General features: G+C 40.5%; 1 protein-coding gene and 1 non-coding gene across 6 annotated transcripts in view; one reads left to right on the forward strand and one right to left on the reverse strand.

Moving 5' to 3' along the window:
• DIAPH2 (diaphanous related formin 2) overlaps nucleotides 1-18,388 on the forward strand; it is a 1,156,455-nt gene that overhangs the window by 975,194 nt on the left and 162,873 nt on the right. The gene's annotated exons all lie outside the window — the stretch shown is intronic.
• LOC121483649 lies at nucleotides 16,276-16,379 on the reverse strand. The gene has a single exon (XR_005985777.1). It is a non-coding gene; the product is annotated as a U6 spliceosomal RNA (small nuclear RNA).

Consider the following 18,388-nt stretch of genomic DNA (forward strand, 5'->3'; position numbering starts at 1 on the left):
ATATGCTATGGTAGAATCAAAATGGATAAACATTGATGATTTGCCATTTGTGAATTTTCTATCAACATTTTAAGAGCATCTTTTCAATATTTGGATGAAACTGGGAGCCAAAAAGCAGGAACTAAGCAGTGAGTAGATTGTGAGGCTGCAGGGATTGATAGTATTCATTCAACAATTGAACAGTTTTATTCAATGCTTCCTGAGTATCATGTACTGGCTTAGGTACTGAGGATGTGCCACCAATCAGGGCACCTGCCTTAAGGAGCTCACATATTGGGACACCTGGTTAAGCGTCTGCCTTCAACTCAGGGCATGATCCTGGAGTCCTGGGATTGAGTCCCACATCGGGCTCCCTGCATGAAGCCTGCTTCTCCCTCTGCCTATGTCTCTGCCTATCTCTCTCTCTCTCTCTCTCTCTCTCTGTGTGTGTGTGTGTCTCATGAATAAATAAATAAAATCTTAAAAAAAGGTCATGAATAAATAAATAAAATCTTAAGAAAAAGAGCTCACATACTTTTTGGGAAAACATGAATGTAAGCCATGTGATAAAATTGCAATGTGATCTTATCTGTGCTATAATGAGATGGGAAACATGTGCTCGTGCAGCACAGGAGTTCGAGTAACTTTCCCTACCCCTTCATCTCTCAGCTATGCGTCCCTAGAATGTGGACTATGCTTTCTAGGAGTCTGGTGAGTGAAAAGACCATCTCACATTTCCTTAATAACCTAGTATGGATCTATCACCTATGAATTTTGCTGAATCTTTCTGGACCCTGTTTGTTACAGCCTTTCTTAGCACTCAAGGTAATATGTTCCATATGTTTACAATCTACTTTGGAAAGAATTACCCATAACTATTCCTGACTTTGTCATTGTAAAATCAAAGGTAAGCTTTGGAAGAAAAAGAAACACATGTAAAAAAAACTTTGCAGAAGTCAAAACCACACTTAAAATATAAATACACAGTACCATATATGTTTCATTACTGAATAGCTATGGATACTTAGCACTTGTTTCTCCTCTCTCAACCAACTTAACCTCATTCTTTGCCAACTACAAGTAAATATAAAGTCTTCTTAGCAATGGATATCTAACTTAGGTATTTTGGCTATTACTAGATTTTGGTATATAGTTCCAACCATTAAAAAAATAAAAATACACAAGAGAAGCATTATGAAGAAATGAAACCAGGAAACAGAATAAATGTAATTTGCTTTTAGAACTACACAGGGAAACCAAGAAAAAATAAATTTGAAAAAAAAAAAAGAAACTCAGGGGATGCACAACCATAGTTTTATGGATCAGCAAGATAACAATATAAATGAGAAGCTCTAATTTACCATTTGAGAACAGATAAGGATAAGAAACAACGGGGGGGGGGAGGGGAAACAGAGGGTAAAAAACCCCACTAAGTATTAAGGGAAATACCTTTACAACAAAACTGCAAACCCACATTCTCCTAGGCCTCTCTCTACCTCCTGTAAATAACAAAAGCCAAGTTTTCCTGGCTGTTGTCTCCACATACACATTCAGGACCTCAAATGCCTATAAGGATCTCCGAAACATTTCTGGAAGTTCTCAGTGGGCGTTTCCCAAACACAGTCACTTATCACTATTCTACCTCCACCCACAATACCATGCATTTCCATGCCTGCTGTTTGCTATAGCAATAGGCACTCTCATGCTTTCATGATGCCAGAGTTTAACAGTGGTCAGTGGCAAAGTGGGAGGAAACATCTCTTTCTTCCTTTAGTGTGGCACTTCACCGGTATACCAAACAGCAATACTTATGCCTCAAAGTCTTACATTTTTAGAAAAACAGCTTTCAGTTTTAAATTACAGCCCTCTTAATCTCTCTCGGATTTGGTCCCATATTGCAAGGCCCAAAGACAACCCTATAACAGATCCCATGTTGCACTCAGTATCATCCTCATCTTTTGATGACCAAGTTCTGTTGGAGTTTTGTGTTTGTTTGTTTGTTTGTTATTATTACTAGGTCAAGGTGGTCATTCATCCAAGCTGCTTACTTCTTTCTCCCTTAGAATGAATTCTTTCCCATGGGGATCCCCAGTCTTCTATTTTGTAAGTGTTAGATTCTTGGACTAGCCAACTAAACCTCATTTTGTCTGTAGTAGAGTAATTATATTCTAATGTGCATTTGAAATTTAGTAAAAATATGACATAATGCAAGCAAATAAACAAAAATGTGGCATTCATCCAAATGACACTTATTAATCAAATACTAGGGGCCAGGCAACCGTGCTAGGGCCCTGGAGTAGAAAAATGGATAAAGTATGGGCGTTGGCTTCAAGTATTCACAGCCTCCTGGAGAAGGCAAATGTATATACAATATAAATGCTATGATATATGTATGTAGAAAATGGTGAAAGAGCAACTAGCTGCCTAGAGAATTTAAGAAATTTTTCATAATAAAAGTGGCATTTGAATTATATTTTGATGGATGAATAGTAGTTTACTTGGAGGAGAATAGGAGGGATAAACATTTCAGATAAAGGAAATGGCAAATATATACATTAGAAATAGGAAAGGGTACAGTGGCAATGATGGAAAGTTTATTGCAACAAAGAGTCAGCAGAGGTTTTTAAGTAAAAGATTACATAACTACACATACACACACAGACACATAATCAAGAGGGGCTGAGGCTGGAAAGAACAGATTTGAGGGCATCTGCATCTATAGGGTTATAGAAACCTTGGGATTACTCAGGAAGAATATGTCCAGTGAAAGGTAAATAGGCGAAGAATAGAGTATATGGGAATTACAGTATTTAAAAGGAAAATAGAAGAATTAACAAGAAGGATACTTAGGGAAAAAAAATGGTTAGAAAGGGAAGAAGAGAATCAGCAAAAAATGACCCCTGGAAAACTCAGGGGAGGGAGAATTTTAGAATGGAGAAAGTTAGGAGGGTTGTATTCTGCAGGAAGTCAAGTAAAATGATGGCTGAAAATAGACCACTGGGTTTCATCAACTAGCAGGTGACAGTTGACCTTTCCCCAAGCAGTTTCAGTAAAACAGTGGAGGTCAAGAGCAAGGTTTTAAAAAATGAAGAATATCTTGTGTACCTTAAATGTTGAGGCTTGCAGGAAAGAAAAGCAGAATGAAAAGACAAGTTGTGTTTCTTCTAGAGATTCTGACACAAAACTCTAGACACTTACAAGGATCTTGAATGGAATTGCCATTCATAAATTAATATGTCTAGTATCACTTACAAATATGTGGCCTTCTCCCCTCCTAATTCAGTTGTATTTATTGAGCATATAATATACTATGTGATGTAGTTAAAACACTTTAGCATGCCTAGTGCTTTACAAAGTTAAAGTACTTTCTCATTTATTGTGTGATATGTGATTCATAGTCATCTAATGCAGAGAGAATAGTCTCATAAGTTAAAATGAAAGACATTTGTGGCATCATAGAAAGAAAGGATAGATTGGGGTTTGAAGAAAGTTATTCTTGAGTTAAATGGGTAGAAGCTGGGGGAGACATGGGAAGGGGACAAAAAGGATGAGACTGTCTTCAGAAAATCTTTGTCACTGGGATGCCTGGGTGGCTCAGTGTTTGAGCATCTGCCCTCGGTTCAGGGTGTGATCCCAGGGTCCAGGGATTGAGTCCCAGGAAGCCTGCTTCTCCCTCTGGCTATGTCTCTGCCTCTTCCTTTGTGTCTCTCATGAATAAAGAAGTAGAAAAAAAAATCTTAAAAAAAAAAAGAGGAAATCTTTGTCACCTTTAGAATTAACTGGTTTGCGAGTGGTGAAAGTCAAGAGTCATAGTATATGTGTGATTTTCTTTTTCTTTAAAAGTTTTATTTATTTATGAGAGACACACACAGTGACATAGGCAGAGGGAGAAGCAGGCTCCATGCTGGGAGCCCGATGTGGGACTCAATCCCTGGACTCCAGGATCATGCCCTGGGTTAAAGGCAGGTGCTAAACTGCTGAGCCACCCAGGCGTCTATATGTGTGATTTTCCTGAGATGAGGAAAAGAGGTGGTGAGGAAGTAGCAAATCAAATAATCCTTAGGCAAGCCACTTAGTGTTCTCAGGTGTGTTAGTTTGGTTACCTCTTGGCAATGGCTACAAGGTAAACACTAGGAATCTTAGAGAATTGATCAATGTTCAGGTCACAGCTAAAAATACAAGAATGGGAAAGATAATCTGGGAAAAACAAATAGAGCAGGGAACAAAAGAGAGAACCCTGGAGAAAACAAACATTTGTGGTACTGGTTCTCAGCCCTGACTACACACTAGAATCGCTTTGAGAGATTTCTAAGAAATAGCCTGTTGGACCCTGGCTCACGGGTGCCAACATGTCCCGGCGGACGCCCCAGAGACTCAGACCCCAGACAGGCAGATGCAATTAGCAAGAGGGTTTATTGGACGTTTGCGCAAACGGGCTCTCCGCCTCCGAAGAGGAAGAGAGCCCCGATTAGCAATTACAGGTATCTTTTAAAGGCAAAAGGAAAAAAAAAAACCGCTTAAAGACAAAAGAACCTCGGGAGTTGCATAGCATTCAGGTTATTGATTTCACAGAGGGTCAACATGAACCTATTCAGGGACATTCCAATCAGGGTGTGGGGGGAAATGGTTTTCTTATCACAAACAGAATGCTTTTAGTTGCTAAAATTTCAGGAAGGCACCTGGATGGGCTGCCTCTGGATTAGGGCTGGCCCTACTTACAAGGGGGGAGGTTTCTTCATTCCCTCCTCTTGTTTGGGCTGATTTTAACCTTAAAATCTTAGGGAACATTTATTTCTTCAGTTTGGAGGGCCCGACATTGCTGAGTTAATACCAGAGCTTGGGTAATAAGCAATCTTTCTCGGATGAACTGGAGCGGCCAGTTGAGGACTCAGGGGCCGAAAGTTAGCAGCAGGAGCAGGATAACTAGAGGGCCCAAAATGGTAGAGATTAGGGTGGTTAACCAGGAAGACTGATTAAACCAGCTTTCAAACCAGCCCTGCTGGGCCTCCCGGTCCCTTTGTCTTTTATTTAGCCTATCCCTGAGTTTGGCCATGGAGTCTCTGATGACTCCAGAATGGCCTGCATAGAAACAGCATTCCTCTCCCAGGGCCGCACACAGGCCTCCCTCTTTCAGGAGTAGTAAATCCAAGCCTCTCCTGTTTTGAAGTCCTACTTCTGAAAGTGAGGTGAGGGACTGTTCTAACTTAGAAACGGACTGCTCTAGTGCCCGTAGATCCTCATCTACAGCTGCCTGGAGTTCCAAAATAACATCGTGAGCCCTGGATCAGAGCAGCTGCGCCAGTACCCACCCCAGTAGCGACCCCTAGTCCCAACATAACGGCTAGGGTTAGGGAGACAGGTTCGCGCCAAAAACGGGTGGGATGTTCATTATACTGATTTTCTAGAGTTTCAGCAGGGTGATAGAACACCCTGGGTATGATCTGCACCATGACACAGAAGTCGTTTGAGCTATTTAGAACCTTAGCTGACACACAGGGGGTGAGGCCTTTGTTGCATGCCCACCAAGTTCCCGGCTGGGGCTCCAGGTAAGAGTCAGTCCCTAAAATCGGGGCGGTAGTATTGCAGAGTTCCTGGTAACCCCGGGTGAGTATAGTTAGCCTTGACAGTGATGTAATCCCAGGAGGAGGAGGGCCTCTCATCCTGTGTCTCCCTAGTCTCGCACCCCCAATTTTTACAATAGAAGTATTCCCCTCCTCCACAGGTGGGATTTAGCCTGCGATCTCTGTGGTACCCAGGACAGACATAAAAGGGAAGAGTGCTGAGCATGGCCCTTCTGTCAGGCGTGCCACATCCTCCCCATGGGTCTAATCCCAGTCGCCCTGGAGGGCTTTCTCGGTTAGGGGCTCTAGAGGTGTCGAAGTATCCCTCTAGGTCCCATGGCCTAGGGGCCCCTATGGTTAGCTTGCATAGGTCAGGATATAGGTTAGGCCACCAGGTTCCCACAGGGGCGGTCTTAGTTATAGACCAGACCTCGTCACCCCCAGACGTTAGTACCTGCCAGGTTAACCTTTTGAGGGCATGAGGGTCACCTTTGGCGGAGGTAAAGAGCGCTAGGAGAGGTAGGAATATAACAACTGTCATTGAACAATTTTTTGAAAGTCTTATCTTGAGCGGGTTTTGGGTGCAGTGGAGCTTCCATTGGAGTGGCTCGCCCGGTCCGTCCTGGCTGGCGTCAGCGGTGCTCGTTGATGGGGCGCGCTTGACGTGTGAGGCGTGGACCCAAGCAGCAATGCCGTCTACCTTTAAGGCGGTTGGGGTGGTCAGTAGTACAGTGTATGGGCCCTTCCAGCGGGGCTCAAGCGTCCTGGACTGATGTCTCCTGACATAGACGGAGTCACCGATCTGGAACAGGTTGTGTCTCCGGGGCGGTAGACAGCCCCGCAAGGGGTTTCCAGATCTGGCGCTGGATAATCTGGAGCGCCTTTAGCCTGTCCTGTAAACCGGGAGCGTTAGCAAGAGGGTCAATAGCAGAATCTAGTAAGTCCGTCACTGGTGGGGGACCTCCATAGAGAATCTCGTAAGGAGTTAGCCCATGGCGCGCGGGAGTGTTCCGGACTCGGAACAGAACCATAGGGAGGAGTTGGACCCAGTCTCTAGTGCCAGTCTCCAATGTCAATTTGGTTAGGGTCTCTTTAATTGTTCTATTTATTCTTTCTACCTGCCCTGAGCTCTGGGGTCTGTATGCACAATGTAATTTTTAATTTATCCCCAGTAATCTGGCCACCAACTGACTTAACCTGGGAGACGAAGGCGGGGCCGTTGTCCGACCCTATTACCTTGGGCAGTCCAAACCAGGGGAAAATTTCTTCTAGGATTTTCTTGACAACCACCTGGGCAGTTTCTCGTTTGGTGGGGAAGGCTTCTGTCCATCCTCCTGTGGGCCTAGTGCAGCGGCTCGTGCTGTTTCATCGGCCATCCTGTTCCCCTCTGCTACTGGGTCGTTGCCTCGCTGATGCCCCGGACAGTGAATTATCTACCACGGCCGCCCCAGCTTTACGTTCACCATTTCGTAGAAAGCTACTCCCCTCGGTGTACCAGGTTGCTTCAGCATCTGGCAAAGGCTGGTCCGTCAAGCCCCCTCTGGTGCCATGGACCTCGGCTAGGATCTGGTGGAAATCATGCATTACTAGGGAGGGGGACTCGGTTTCTGGAAGCAAGGTGGCCGGGTTTAGAGATGTAGCCGTTCCAAACCGTATCCGCTCAGAATTCAGTAACATGGCCTGATAATGGGTGACCCGGGCGTTTGAGAGCCATCGATCAGGGGGCTGGCGGATGACTGTCTCTACGGCGTGGGGGGGCCACCACAGTGAGGGGTTGGCTGAAGGCCAACTTATCTGAGTCTTTTACCAGGACTGCCACAGCCACTATTATTCGGAGACATGGGGGCCATCCTGCAGCCACTCTGTCTAATTTTCTTTTGAAAAGTATGCCACGGGCCTTTTCCAGGGTCCCAGTTTCTGAGTTAGGACCCCTTTGGCTATTCCTTGGTGTTCATCAGCATATAGCGCAAATGGCTTGGTTACATCTGGGAGGCTCAGGGCAGGGGCGGTCAATAAGGCCCTTTTTATTTTGTCACAAGCCAATTGTTGCTCCTTTCCCCAGTGGTAGGGGGTGTTGGATTTCGTGAGAGGATATAGGGGAGCCGCCAGCTCTGCAAACCCAGGTACCCAGAGGCGGCAGAACCCGGCACTGCCGAGGAACTCTCGTAGCCCTCTGGCATCAGTGGGTGCTGGGATCAGGGCTACAGCCTTTTTGCGGCCCTCCGTCAGCCACCTCTGGCCTCCTTCCAGGAGATATCCCAGATAGGTCACTCGTCTCTGGCCTATTTGGGCCTTTTTGGCGGAGGCCCTAGACCCCAGTCCTCCCAGTCTCTCGAGCAGGGCCCCCGTACCTTTTACACAATCCTGTTCTGTCTTAGCCGCTATGAGCAAATCATCCACGTACTGCAGGAGAACGAGGTCCGGATGGCCAACTCGGAAGTCTGCCAAGTCCTGATGCAAGGCTTCGTTGAACAAGGTGGGGGAGTTTTTGAATCCCTGTGGTAGCTTTGTCCAAGTGAGTTGTCCTGAGAATCCCGTCTCAGGATCTTTCCATTTAAAGGCAAAAATAGGCTGGCTTTGAGAGCTTAACTTTAGGCAAAAGAATGCATCTTCTAGATAGAGCTCAAGGGTCCTTCTGCCTCAGTTAAAACTGAATGTTGAGCTCCCGTAGCAACCAGGAAGGTCACTGGTTGACCCCACTTTAAGGGTTATCCGAGGCTTGGGGGGGGGGGGGCTCCTGGCCCTGACATCCCTAATCTTCATCCTCTAGGGACAGTACGGGAATGGGCTTCTTCTTAGGTCCCTGCGTTTGGCCCTTCTTTGGACAATCTTTAACCCAATGTCCTTTTTCCTTGCAGTAGGCACACTGGTCTCGTTCAACCCGTGGTCTTCTTGTCTCCCAGGTCCTTACTCTGTCCTGACTTACTCTGCCCTGAGCCCTGTACTATGGTGGCCAGTATCCCAGTCAGTTCTTTATTGCGTTTCCTTTATCTCTTTTATTTTGTCTCTCTCTCTCTCTCCTCTCTCTCTCTAAGTATACATATGGTAGCCTTCCATTAATCTTTCCAGAAAACCTGCACTATAGCACGTACCTTTGCCAAATTGGTGGGGCGTCGCCCTGCCCCTCTGAGACCCGCTAGGAGTACCTGGCGATAGAGACGGAGCCGCTCCCTACCAGCAGCAGTGTCGTAGTCCCAGGTCGGGCGAACCAAGGGGAAAACGTCCTCAATTTCATTAGGCAGCTGGGTCGGCCTCCCATCCGCCCCGGGGACGTTTTTCTGTAGACGCGCTATCTCTCCTCCGTGGTGAGGAGAGTCTGCAGGAGCTGATCAGGGTGCCCATGGGGTCCTGGCTGAGAGACCGGGGCCTTCACCTGCAAGATAATATCAATATTAAAAGTTCCATTCCTGGGCCACCCGACGTTGAGAGTCGGCCACTCTGAGGAGCAGAAGGTGACCCATCTTCGTCTTCTGACTTCGACCGAAAGGTTGTGTGCCCGGCCGGCGACTTCTTTCCAGTGATCTAGAGCGAGGCTTAAAGGGGTGGTTACAGTTTGTCCCATGGGTGTAGAAAAGAGGTGAGCGGGGTGGAAGAGGACAGGAAGAAAGACACAGAATAGACAGACGCACACAGATGACAGGACCGGCACGGCGGATTCAGACGGGAGCGGTCGCCAACAACGACCCTCCCTGAAGAGGAGGGAGTGCCGGGCTCCCTACCTCTTCCAGACCACTCCGGAGTCCGACTCCGGAGCGGACCAGAAAGACAAAGAAGGAACAGACACACACGAATGTCAGGACTGGCGCGGCAGATTCAGATGGGAGCGGTCGCCAACAACGACCGTCCCTGAAGAGGAGGGAGTGCCGGGGCTCCGTTCCTCTTCCAGACCACTCCGGAGTCCGACTCCGGAGGGGGACCAGGGGTCTCGGGCACGTCTGCCTCCCCCGCTGGTCCAAATACAGAATACAGAGTACAGCGTCCTGCAGGCACAATACAGACCCGGCACAGACCCGGCCAGTCAGACAAACGGACGAGACAGATATGACATTTAGCGAGCTCGGTCTTACCTCCTACCGGTCTTAGGATTGAGCCTGGGGCGTCTCGGATCCCGGACGAGCTCCCGAAGAGGAAGAGAGCCCGTTTGCGCAAACGTCCAATAAACCCTCTTGCTAATTGCATCTGCCTGTCTGGGGTCTGAGTCTCTGGGACACGTTGGCACCCATGAGCCAGGGTCCAACAAGCCCACATCCGGTTCCTCTCTCAACCAATTAAATCCAAATCCATGGAGTCAGAGCCTGGGCAATAGTATGTTTTAAGTTATTCAGGTGATTTTAATGTGCCACAAAATTTGAAAACCACCAATTTATGGAACTAGCTTGGACGCTGGAGCACATGAAAAAGAACATGAAGAAGTTGATTATGAAGGAGTGAGGAGAAAAAAAGCTATCGTGGTATTAACTTTTCTTTTTTTTTTATTGGAGTTCAGTTTGCCAACATATAGCAATGCTCATCCCGCCAAGTGCCCCCCTCAATGCCCATCACCGAGTCACCTCAACCCCCCTGCCCACCACCCCTTCCACTACCCCTTGTTCATTTCCCAGAGTTAGGTGTCTCTGGGTGGCTCAGCAGTTGAATGTCTGCCTTCGGTATTAACATTTCAAAGAGAAAGTGCCAAATAGCATCAGATGTACCCAAGAGAACCAATAAAATAAGGATTGGAAAGGATCCATTGGGTTTAACTATTAAGAATTCATTGATGACTTTAGTAAAAATAGTTTTAGGAATGTGTTTAGGGAGTTGGGGTGAGAAAGGCATGGAAGCCAGGTTGCATTGAGTTCTAAAATACTATTAATTTTTAAGATTATTTAATTTAGTATCTTCTTTTTTCATCACCAAATGTGAATTTTATGATGAAGTATATACCTATATTAGTTACATAATTTGGATTTTGTTTTCTTTTTATTTATGGAAATTAAATTTTGCTTTGGGCATGGACATACACATGTATTGATTAATAAGATCTAGGTTTGCATTAGGAAAGCTGGAAACAGAAGATTACACTGTGGTCTATCTTTGATTATTCTTTGACAACTAGAGAACAATTGAGCACAGACCATTTATGCTCAATTTATATGCAAAATTGTTCTAAGCAAGCATTGATGATGTTCTCTATAGAAATTTCAATCACTTTTGCTTGTCTTTTCTCCTACACCATATAATCAGCTCTGCTGCACATTTCTTTATTGGTGATCTCTGCTGGCCAGTAGGAATAAGGTCAATTTCAGTTGATTTTTAAATGAGAATATGAATTTAGCAGGCTTCCTTTACATATTGCAATGTGGGATAAGTTAGGACAAGCAATTATTATGCAGCAGTAAATTTTTCTTGGTAGTTTCAATTTCATGTCAAAAACTTATGGACATGCTAATGTTGGTAGTTAAGCTCACATAACCACCTGCTTATTTACAAACCCTCAATTCAGGCAAAAATGGTTGAGACCCTATATGTCAGGTGCATGAGACCACTCTAATATGAACTACATTAACTGACAAGGTATTCATCAGACTGTAATAAGAACCTTAAAATTTCTGAAAAACTAATTGCTTTCAAAATGAAAAGGGAATAGTTGTTTTAATTGGTGGTTGTGATTATGGGCTTATTTCTCTCATATGGACTCAGGAGTATATTATTGTGTATTTTCCTAAACAGGGATAAGAATTTGTAAAATGTTCAGCCAAATTCCATCTGCTGCCTCAGTGGCCAAAGGCAGCTAGACTCACCTGGAAATGAACGTACTCCCTATACCTATCTTTTAATTTTCATGAAACCTTTGGACACACCTTTCTTGTGTATTACAATTTGAACCTTACTCCTGGTAGTTCATTTCCTTGTGTCCATTAAAATGAGAAGAGTAGAAGGTAAAAGGAGAAAGGAAAAAGGCAGTGGGTATCTTAAGATCCATAGTACTCTTGAGATTCAAGTTTTTCTATTATTCATAAGTATTTTTTGCATATGCCAAAACACAAGGTATAAGACCTTGAACCTAATATGGTATTTTCCCCTATTCCAGGAAACCTTGTAAGGTTATGCTCAATGTCAACCCTTTTAAAGATATTAGATGATACAAAGTGTTAAAATACTAAAAAGCTTACAACTGAATTTCACTATTAAAAGATTATGATTTATGTTTAGCACCTAGCACATAACTCAGTATATTACATGCGCTTGATAACTGGTTGTTAAAAACTTCACAATTATCAAAAAATTGAATCTATATTAAATCCTTTTCAATATATTGTACCTGAAGCTATCAAGTTTGAAATTTAGGAGATAAGAGACGCCTGGGTGGCTCAGCAGTTGAGTATCTGCCTTTGGCTCAGGGTGTGTCCCGGTCCTGGGATTGAGTCCTACATCTGGCTCCCTGCATGGAGCCTGCTTCTCCCTCTGCCTGTGTCTCTGCCTCTCGCTGTGTGTCTCTCATGAATAAATAAATTTTGAAAAATCTTTAAAAAAATTTAGGAGATGAAAGAAATAAAAATTTCATTCTACATCACTGTAAATGGAATTCCATTAACACTCAGTCTATTTTATGGGAAAACTGAAATGTCCTATGCATGTTACTTTCACATAACCTTTCTACTAGTAATGTTTAGGCTTGACAAGTAAAGAAAAAAATCTGAGTTTAATGTAAAAAACAAAATATAACTATATGTCATTACTCTTATTCTTACATCCATTGTGCTTTGCATTTGACTGCCACCTTTTTGTCATTTTCAACCCAAATTGCAATTTGTTCTACTCCTAATGCTTGAAGGGCAAAATTCCTAAATACTACTAGAGAAAATACAAAACAAAAAAAAAAAACAAAAAAAAACAAAAAAAACAAAACAGAGCCTTTTGTTTAAGTTTCACAAATCTTCTCATCTTTGTAAATATGCTCTATAAGACAGGGGAAGTAGCCAGGAGTTAGTGAATCTCTTTAGAATAAGTGTAACTAATTAATTGCTTTTCCAGCCTTCTCACAGATTTACTTAGGAGAACAGATCTTCTGAAGTTTAAGGTTTTTATCTAGTATGTATGAGTATTCAAAGGATTTGAACTATTTGAGGGACTTCCAGAATCTTGGGTGATATTTTCCCTTTCCACTTGGAAAGGTTTTAGCTTGAGATTTCTTAGGGTTATTGGTCTGTTCTATTGTTCATCTTGCATAGATGTAGTATATAGCAAGCAATACAATACTCTGTGGGCAAAGAACAGGTTGTTTTTTTTTTTTTTTAGTTTCATACATTATTCACAAATCTGCAGTGATTTTAGAAAGTCAATGTATGTCCAGATGCTGAGAAATGGAAGAACACAAAAAGAAGGATATGATTTCCATATTGTTTGGAAAGTTTATACTATTGTGTATGGACTTCATCTTTATTGAAAGTTATAGTAGCTATTATATTTTAGTAGATATATCACTATAAGTCAAAAGTGTACATATCTATCTTGTTTCCTAATGAACTGATTATTTTTAAATATTTGGAGCTAACCTATGAAGGGAAGTTTGTATCGAGAAGGATAAGCAGTAAGACTTTGTGAACAATCTAATGTTTATTTTAGCCATATTTGTGACATCATTTCAGTTGTCTATACCAATGCTATTTTAAGCAGCAAAGGTAATAAAAGATGATTATGTTTTGTACAAATTGTGGATTTTATTGTCATCAACAGATAATTGTCATCAAATATGCCTAAATTGAAAAGAAAAGGTTCTTTTTAAAGAATTTTTGTAATACAGTGTTTTCATTTTATGATCCAAAATTAAATGAACTCTCATGTTCTTATAGAGAACATTAAAACAAGTATAGTTAATAGTCCTGAAAACCCACAGTATGAAGGCACCAAGAGGATGACCATCCATAGTGACTGGGATAATGGTTCAATACAGAAATTAAATTTAGAAATAAAGTTACAACATAACGAGTTTCTGGGAAATTATTAGAGGATATTTTCAATGTTGAATTCAGGTAGAATTAGATTAGAAAAGTCAAGTGGGAAGAAAAACATCACATCTTACCATTTGAATATTTTTTTCAGTCACCACAAATAGTACTGATCACTTTGCATGATTCATTTTGAACTTCCTGGCAGAGGAAGATGCAAAGCACTGAAAAAGAATTATGGTCAAGTTGAATGCTGTCCACACAAATCCTATGCATTATAGATTATCCTCATGCTTCCAGTTTCTTAACTTTTTTCCTACTTACCATGCTTTGTGGTCCCAGGCCCTTTGTATGCCACTTTCCTCACACCCCTTCTGCTGTGTCAGAATTGTGTTTTATCTTTTTATCTCTCTTAAAACATTGTTTCCCACCATCATTGTCCCAATCTTATATTCCACATATTAGTTGTGGGGAAGCAAAACTTCATGGAAAAAAATAAGGAAATATAATTGTGTCAGCATTGTTTGAAGTCTGTTACTTTAGTCTCAGCATTCTGTCTCTTTTAGGAAAACAAGACTGACAATAATTAATAAATTCTTACTTTATGTAAAATTGTTCAGGTCATGGTATCAGGGAGAGATCAATGAAGGATATTTCAAAGGGACAGAGAAAAAGTTCCTGGATGGACTCTTGGTTCCCAGACTTTTGAGGATTATGATGTCATAAATGCTGGAATTTATAAATACTTCTGGTAGTGAGTAAAAAAAAAAGTATTAAGCAATGAACTTTTTGTATACTTAAATTATTTCATCAATTAATATAGACATTTGTGAAATAACTACATGATTTGATTTTTGCCCTCAGAACATGTACACTGTGAAAAAAAATTGATGGGGAAAATACCTTTTCATAAAAGTTCCTCAGACCACAATGGGGAGTTGATTACAGCTTGACAGGTATAAACATGTTCAATGAAAAGGAAAAAGTCTGGGATTTTCAATAAGTAGGGTAGTTTAGTAGGGTTAGTACTTTTAAAAAAAATTGTCTCTCCAAATTCATTCAAATAGTATATTAGATTTTACTGTAATATGTCATAATGAATTTCTACTTTAAGGAGAAATCTTTTATTATTAAGACATGTAGAACAAAATATTTTTTAAAAACACTTGTGTTATAAACTAACTGAGATGTTATTTTTCCTCTAATGTTTTGAAAACATGCAACTCTGTTAATTCACTTTTTTTTTTTTTTAAACTTGGAGGCCAACTCCAGCAAAAGTGAGACTCTGCAGTGTGTACACTTATCTATTTTTCCAAACCAAAGCATGGCCCTTGGAGAGTATCATCTTTAATCAATCATGATTTTTTTTAAAAGATTTTATTTATTTGAGAGAGAGAGCATGAGTGGGAGGGAGGAGCAGAGGGAGAAGCAGACTCCACACAGGGCAGGAAGCCTGACATGATGGGGGGTGGGGAATACTTGATTCCAGGATCCTGAGATCATGACCTGACCCAAAGGCAGGCACTTAACCAACTGAGCCACCCAGGCACCCCTATCAATCATGATTTTTAATCAACTCATGTGAAGAAAGCATTTTTATTATGCATTAAGCATGACTTTTTAAACTACTACTTAATTTCCATTCTTGACCATCAAATATGTTTTGTTCTCCTAGTTGATTTGGCTATGAACATTAAATATGGCAAAGTTTTCTTAAAAAATTGGAAAAGAAGCTCAATTTTGAAGTATGGCTTCTTTTGGCTTTTGTTCTGGGTTCTATAACATGTGGAACATGTCCTAGTTGAAGATAAAAAGGATAGTGGTTGGGTAGAATTCTTCACAGAATTTGATTTCCTGTGTGTCCAAACCTACTTTTGTACCAATTAGCTATGACCTTTTATTTTAGACTTAGGGTATGTGATTATTAGAGGGAACCATTTCTGAAATATTTTCTTTCTAATATTAATTTAAGCAAATTTCCTTGCAAAGCTAACTCTTCTTTCATGTTTTTTTTTTTTCCTCCATGTGCTGCTTCTTTCCACTAAGCTGCTAAATCTTTTGCAGAGGAATTAAACATAATGTTTCTAAAAACATGAATAGCTTGTGCCGTTTTCTGAGTGTCCTACTTCAGAAATATTGCAGCTGCAGTAGCATTATGTGCTTCTTCCCATTTCTCTCTGCAGGGAAGTTCCTGCTTTAAGGTAGACCCAAGCTCTTTTATTCCTGGGATTTTTCTCTTCTAAATGATGTGAATGCTTCAGTCATGTTTTCTAAAGCACATTGTTTCTTTGTTCACTTATTTCAAATCAGTTGATTGTGCAGCTTATAGGAATAATTGGGAGTGGGCAGGAGAGTATAAATGAATAATTACAAATCAATTTTTCCTATTAGGAAAACCTCCCAAAGCAAAGGCTATTTGAATACAATCCCAGTAACGTGACTTTAGAGATGACACACAGTACATTTGTTACTTGAGTATGTGATACAGGGAATGTCTCTACAGGCCATAAATTGTCAAAAATGCAGCTAAAATGAAAACAAGCCACTGGTACATTTTTCATGATACTTTGGTCATAGGACCGCATTGCTTCACATGGAAGGCTTTCATTTGACTTGTATTTTAGGGCAGGGAGTGAAAGGATTTTGCTAAGAGTAGCCTTGTTTACCCCACTCCCTCCAAAACATTTCCTTTATGTGATTCTTTCATTTTCCTCTCGCATCTACTTGTCATCTTATTTGTTTTCAACCTGAATATCACACAATTTATGAAATGGTCATGGCTTTTAAAGTTTATTCTACAAAGTTTTGAGAACAAAATAATTTTTATGAATTTGTGTGTCATCCTTGTGCAGGGGCCATGCTAATCTCTATATCATTACAATGTTAGTATATGTGCTGCCAAAGCAAGCACGATAATCCCCCCCCCCCCAAAAAAAAACCAGGTTATTGAACTAGTTAAACCCCATTCAAATAATAGAAGGCAAACTTGACTTATTTAACTTTGACATCTAATTTTAATCTTTTGTGTATGCTGTCCTCCTGAAAGCTGCTACTACTTGTTAAATTTAAATAGGAAAGAACAAAACAGATAGTAGAATATTACTTCTTTTCACTAGCTTTAAATTAATTTTAGATTCCACAGAACTACATCTTCATTATTAAAGTGAGAAATTCAATATGTACTCCAAAGTGTTCTACTCTTCTAACTCCTTTAATAACGTCAAGATTCTGTGTCAAGATTCTGTGTCAGAAGAACAAGCGAACTAATATTTTGTTATGGTATAAATCTTTCTCTTTCTAAACCAACAAAATTAAAAGTTCTTTTTTCTCATGTTTATGACTCTTTTTTGGCTATTAAAATAGAATTCACGTGAATAATTTATATTACTAACTACCTGCCACTTTAACATTCATGGAAGGAAAAATAAAGTTTTTTTTTTTTTTTTTTTTGAAAAATAAAGTTTTAAAATAAAAAGAAATAAGCCTGCTTTGAAAGGATTATATATCATTAAAATTTTTTCTCATTTACATTTTTCTAAAGAAGCTAATTTTGAAACATACAAATACATTAATATTTCCATTAAGCTGGAAATGAATCTTACTTATGCTAGCATTGGTTATGCTTCATGGTTAGCACTGGTGTAAGCTGGTAATTTAAGAACCTCAGATTTTTACTGCTATTTGTATTCAGCTATGTCAACTATACAAATGATAAAATAATAATAAAAAAGGACTGATGGCTTAATATAATAGCTATTTTGCTTTAAATATCTTTTATGCTTTGACATTAAATGTCTCTCTTGCCTTGCTATCTACTTTTCAAAAATTTATTACCCATTCCTGATACTATTTTACTGGGGTTATTAGTCCTTTCACAGTGCTTCATGCTATTGACAGTATCTTTTAATTTGCTTAATTTCCTGACATTTTCTATGTTAATTTTTTGACTTTGGGATTTTTAAATGCCAGATTTGTGCTTAAAATATAAAAGCCCTCCACTAATAAGATTTAGTCATATTACCTAAGTACTACACAGTTATCCCAGATATAATAGGGAGAGATAAAGAACGGATCACAGATAATAAATATGCCCTGCTTTCTCCACAAAGTAATTACTGCAAGCTTTAAGTTACAGCTTTTATTGATAATATAAATATGGGTTGTTTAAGGAAAGGTTATATCTACTTATAATAACATTCAAATATGGTTTTAGTAATTGCTTTAGGCCAAACCACTCCATAAACAGTCCCAAAGCAATTTGAAAATAGCTATTTGTTATATAATCTTTTTTTATTGCATATGTATTTTATTTTATGATTTTTGTAATTAAAGTAATAAAACTCAATAGTATTTAATGGTTAACTAGCAGGTAAACAACTTTATACAATATAAATGTGTTTTATCTTGTGAAACAACTGATGGTCATTCAAAAGGAAGATTGTTAGGGAGGGGTAGGAGAACGTAGTATTTTCTATTGGTTACCAGGCTTTTAACAAAACAATGCCTACTATAATCCTAGGGAATTGCATTTGACTAAATGCCTACTCCAATGACAAGCATGGAGTGAGAGCTATAGTCAAAGGAACAAAGGATGGGAGGACCAATATCTGAATGAGTCCCCCCACCCTCCTCTTTAGAGGGACCCATTATGCCCTCTATTAGCACCTCTCACCATTGCTTGTGAAAATACTTGGCATTGAATGATGCTGTATGTCTTACATTGTACTTGCTAAAACTGCTTATGAAATTTCAATTGGCTATGGTATTTATCATGTTCTGTCAGCATTATGTAACATGGTTAAGCCTATAAAGCAGCTGCTTTTTGTGTGTGTATGGATCAAGTGATTGTTATGTATTGTGAAAATATCAGTTCAAGTTTCTTGAGTGCTGAGGCATCTAGATGAAGGATAATGAATGTTA

The sequence above is a fragment of the Vulpes lagopus genome, chromosome X (assembly GCF_018345385.1).
Source record: "Vulpes lagopus strain Blue_001 chromosome X, ASM1834538v1, whole genome shotgun sequence".
Classification (NCBI taxonomy): domain Eukaryota; kingdom Metazoa; phylum Chordata; class Mammalia; order Carnivora; family Canidae; genus Vulpes; species Vulpes lagopus.